The following is a 5,000-nucleotide window of genomic DNA, read 5'->3' as shown; positions in this document are numbered from 1 at the left end:
TGGGGGAACAGGGGTCGGCTGGTGGGGCCCTGGAGCCTGGTTCTTTTAGGGGTAGGGTTGTGAAGCACCAAGGGGCCCAGGGAGGGAGTGTGTGACCGGGGAGGGGTGCTTAAGTGCGGGTCAGGGTTCCAGGTCAGGGGAGCCTGGTTCTTTTAGGGGTAGGGTTGTGAAGCACCAAGGGGCCCAGGGAGGGAGTGTGTGACCGGGGAGGGGTGCTTAAGTGCGGGTCAGGGTTCCAGGTCAGGGGAGCCTGGTTCTTTTAGGGGTAGGGTTGTGAAGCACCAAGGGGCCCAGGGAGGGAGTGTGTGACCGGGGAGGGGTGCTTAAGTGCGGGTCAGGGTTCCAGGTCAGGGGAGCCTGGTTCTTTTAGGGGTAGGGTTGTGAAGCACCAAGGGGCCCAGGGAGGGAGTGTGTGACCGGGGAGGGGTGCTTAAGTGCGGGTCAGGGTTCCAGGTCAGGGGAGCCTGGTTCTTTTAGGGGTAGGGTTGTGAAGCACCAGGGGGCTTGGGAGAGAAGTGTGTGACCGGGGAGGGGTGCTTAAGTGCGGGTCAGGGTTCCAGGTCAGGGGAGCCTGGTTCTTTTAGGGGTAGGGTTGTGAAGCACCGAGGGGCCCAGGGAGGGAGTGTGTGACCGGGGAGGGGTGCTTAAGTGCGGGTCAGGGTTCCAGGTCAGGGGAGCCTGGTTCTTTTAGGGGTAGGGTTGTGAAGCACCAGGGGGCTTGGGAGAGAAGTGTGTGACCGGGGAGGGGTGCTTAAGTGCGGGTCAGGGTTCCAGGTCAGGGGAGCCTGGTTCTTTTAGGGGTAGGGTTGTGAAGCACCAGGGGGCTTGGGAGAGAAGTGTGTGACCGGGGAGTACTGCTTAAGTGTGGGGAGGCTGTGCAGGCAGGGAGGCCTGGCTCTTTTACTGAGCATCAAGAAGCACCAGGGGGCTTGGGAGAAGAGTGTGACACCGGGGAGTGCTGCTTAATTGTGGGGAGGCTGTGCAGGCAGGGAGGCCTGGCTCTTTTACTGAGCATCATGAAGCACCAGGGGGCTTGGGAGAAGAGTGTGACACCGGGGAGTGCTGCTTAATTGTGGGGAGGCTGTGCAGGCAGGGAGGCCTGGCTCTTTTACTGAGCATCATGAAGCACCAGGGGGCTTGGGAGAAGAGTGTGACACCGGGGAGTGCTGCTTAATTGTGGGGAGGCTGTGCAGGCAGGGAGGCCTGGCTCTTTTACTGAGCATCATGAAGCACCAGGGGGCTTGGGAGAAGAGTGTGACACCGGGGAGTGCTGCTTAAGTGTGGGGAGGCTGTGCAGGCAGGGAGGCCTGGCTCTTTTACTGAGCATCATGAAGCACCAGGGGGCTTGGGAGAGAAGTGTGTGACCGGGGAGGGCTGCTTAAGTGTGGGGAGGCTTTGCAGGCAGGGAGGCCTGGCTCTTTTACTGAGCATCATGAAGAACCAAGGGGCTTGTGAGAGAGGTGTGTGTGTGTGTGTGTGTGTGTGTGTGTGTGTGTGTGTGTGTGTGTGTGTGTGTGTGTGTGTGTGTGTGTGTGTGACACACCGGGGAGGGCTGCTTAAGTGTGGGGAGGCTGTGCAGGCAGGGGAGCCTGGAATAATACATGGGGCAGGAGCTGAAGTCAGAACAAAAAAATGACAAAGTGTCTAAAAATACCAGGGGCACCAGCTCAAAAAGTCAGAAAAATGACAAAGTGTCTAAAAGTACCAGGGGCGCCAGCTCAAAAAAAGGCAGAAAAATGACAAAGTGTCTAAAAATACCAGGGGCACCAGCTCAAAAAGTCAGAAAAATGACAAAGTGTCTAAAAATACCAGGGGCGCCAGCTCAAAAAGTCGGAAAAATGACAAAGTGTCTGAAAGTACCAGGGGCGCCAGCTCAAAAAGTCAGAAATATGACAAAGTGTCTAAAAATACCAGGGGCGCCAGCTCAAAAAAAGGCAGAAAAATGACAAAGTGTCTAAAAATACCAGGGGCACCAGCTCAAAAAGTCAGAAAAATGACAAAGTGTCTAAAAATACCAGGGGCGCCAGCTCAAAAAAAGGCAGAAAAATGACAAAGTGTCTAAAAATACCAGGGGCACCAGCTCAAAAAGGCAGAAAAATGACAAAGTGTCTAAAAATACCAGGGGCACCAGCTCAAAAAGTCAGAAAAATGACAAAGTGTCTAAAAGTACCAGGGGCGCCAGGCGAAAAATTCAGAAAAATTTCTGTTTCAAGACGGGAGAAGGGGAGATGGGCGGAGTGCGTCGAAGGCCCCTTCTCCCGTCCGACGAGGTAATTGGAGTCTGAGGAAATTACCACCTGCCCGATTTCAGAAACCTGGTTTTTAGGAAACAGAGTTTGACAGATTGAAGCCAAGCCCGATATCGGGTGATGTTCTTTGGGGCTCAGACACGTACCAGGGGCCATTGCTGGGCTCCATAGTCATCACCCTGGCTCTCGGGAGGAGGGAGAATCTGCCGCTTTGCGGCCGACGAAGGTAGCTGAAGGGCGGATGGCTGAGTGGCCATGAGCCGCCTGGAGGTCCTGGAAGATACGGGAACGGGGCTTCTGCCGCTTAGCGGCCGATGAGGGCGGCCGAACGGCGGATGGATGAGTGGACATGTGGTGCCTGGAGGTCCTGGAAGATGCTGGAACGGAGCCTTTGCCGCTTAGCGGCCGAGGGGGGCAGCCCAAGGGCGCATGTATGAGTGGACATGTGGTGCCTGGAGGTCCTGGAAGATACGGGAACGGAGCCTTTGCCGCTTAGCGGCCGAGGGGGGCAGCCCAAGGGCGCATGGATGAGTGGACATGTGGTGCCTGGAGGTCCTGGAAGATGCTGGAACGGAGCCTTTGCCGCTTAGCGGCCGAGGGGGGCAGCCCAAGGGCGCATGTATGAGTGGACATGTGGTGCCTGGAGGTCCTGGAAGATACGGGAACGGAGCCTTTGCCGCTTAGCGGCCGAGGGGGGCAGCCCAAGGGCGCATGGATGAGTGGACATGTGGTGCCTGGAGGTCCTGGAAGATGCTGGAACGGAGCCTTTGCCGCTTAGCGGCCGAGGGGGGCAGCCCAAGGGCGCATGTATGAGTGGACATGTGGTGCCTGGAGGTCCTGGAAGATACGGGAACGGAGCCTTTGCCGCTTAGCGGCCGAGGGGGGCAGCCCAAGGGCGCATGGATGAGTGGACATGTGGTGCCTGGAGGTCCTGGAAGATGCTGGAACGGAGCCTTTGCCGCTTAGCGGCCGAGGGGGGCAGCCCAAGGGCGCATGTATGAGTGGACATGTGGTGCCTGGAGGTCCTGGAAGATACGGGAACGGAGCCTTTGCCGCTTAGCGGCCGAGGGGGGCAGCCCAAGGGCGCATGGATGAGTGGACATGTGGTGCCTGGAGGTCCTGGAAGATGCTGGAACGGAGCCTTTGCCGCTTAGCGGCCGAGGGGGGCAGCCCAAGGGCGCATGTATGAGTGGACATGTGGTGCCTGGAGGTCCTGGAAGATACGGGAACGGAGCCTTTGCCGCTTAGCGGCCGAGGGGGGCAGCCCAAGGGCGCATGGATGAGTGGACATGTGGTGCCTGGAGGTCCTGGAAGATGCTGGAACGGAGCCTTTGCCGCTTAGCGGCCGAGGGGGGCAGCCCAAGGGCGGATGTATGAGTGGACATGTGGTGCCTGGAGGTCCTGGAAGATGCTGGAACGGAGCCTTTGCCGCTTAGCGGCCGAGGGGGGCAGCCCAAGGGCGGATGTATGAGTGGACATGTGGTGCCTGGAGGTCCTGGAAGATGCTGGAACGGAGCCTTTGCCGCTTAGCGGCCGAGGGGGGCAGCCCAAGGGCGGATGTATGAGTGGACATGTGGTGCCTGGAGGTCCTGGAAGATGCTGGAACGGAGCCTTTGCCGCTTAGCGGCCGAGGGGAGCAGCCCAAGGGCGGATGGATGAGTGGACATGTTGGGCCTGGAAGTGCTGGAGGATCCAGGAGGGGGCAAGATCCTGCTTAGCAATCCGAGAGGGCAGCTTAAGGGCGGATTGCAGAGTTCTCATGTGGGGCCTGGAAGTGCTGGAGGATCCGGGAGGGGGGGCAAGATCCTGCTTAGCAATCCGGGAGGGCAGCTTAAGGGCGGATTGCAGAGTTCTCATGTGGGGCCTGGAAGTGCTGGAGGATCCGGGAGGGGGGGCAAGATCCTGCTTAGCAATCCGGGAGGGCAGCTTAAGGGCGGATTGCAGAGTTCTCATGTGGGGCCTGGAAGTGCTGGAGGATCCGGGAGGGGGGGCAAGATCCTGCTTAGCAATCCGGGAGGGCAGCTTAAGGGCGGATTGCAGAGTTCTCATGTGGGGCCTGGAAGTGCTGGAGGATCCGGGAGGGGGGGCAAGATCCTGCTTAGCAATCCGGGAGGGCAGCTTAAGGGCGGATTGCAGAGTTCTCATGTGGGGCCTGGAAGTGCTGGAGGATCCGGGAGGGGGGGCAAGATGCAGCTTAGCAATCCGGGAGGGCAGCTGAAGGGCGGATTGCAGAGTGCTCATGTGGGGCCTGGAAGTGCTGGAGGATCCGGGAGGGGGGGGCAAGATGCAGCTTAGCAATCCGGGAGGGCAGCTGAAGGGCGGATTGCAGAGTGCTCATGTGGGGCCTGGAAGTGCTGGAGGATCCGGGAGGGGGGGGCAAGATGCAGTTTAGCAATCCGGGAGGGCAGCTGAAGGGCGGATGGGCATCTGCCTTACAATGCAGGAGCATTACAGTACCAGGGGCACGAGGTGAAACTCAGAAAAATTTCCAAACTCTCCTATAGTACCAGGGGCGCGAGCTGAGCCTGAGAAAAACGACTGTCACAAGACGGGAGAAGGGGAGATGGGCAGAGTGCGTCGAAGGCCCCTTCTCCCGTCCTACCAGATAATTGGAGTCTGAGGAAATTACCACCCGCCCGATTTCAGAAACCTGGTTTTTAGAAAACAGAACCAGGGTAGAAAAGCTCTGCAAACAGGCCGCGTCGGGTTGAGTGTCTGTTGGGCAGCATTTCTCCGGTGTCCCGCCGGTTT

Source organism: Leuresthes tenuis, unplaced genomic scaffold (assembly GCF_036924035.1).
Source record: "Leuresthes tenuis unplaced genomic scaffold, fLeuTen1.0.hap1 SCAF_256, whole genome shotgun sequence".
Taxonomy (NCBI): Eukaryota; Metazoa; Chordata; class Actinopteri; order Atheriniformes; family Atherinopsidae; genus Leuresthes; species Leuresthes tenuis.
The sequence above is the reverse complement of the archived record's forward strand: the minus strand, read 5'-3'. Positions refer to the sequence as shown.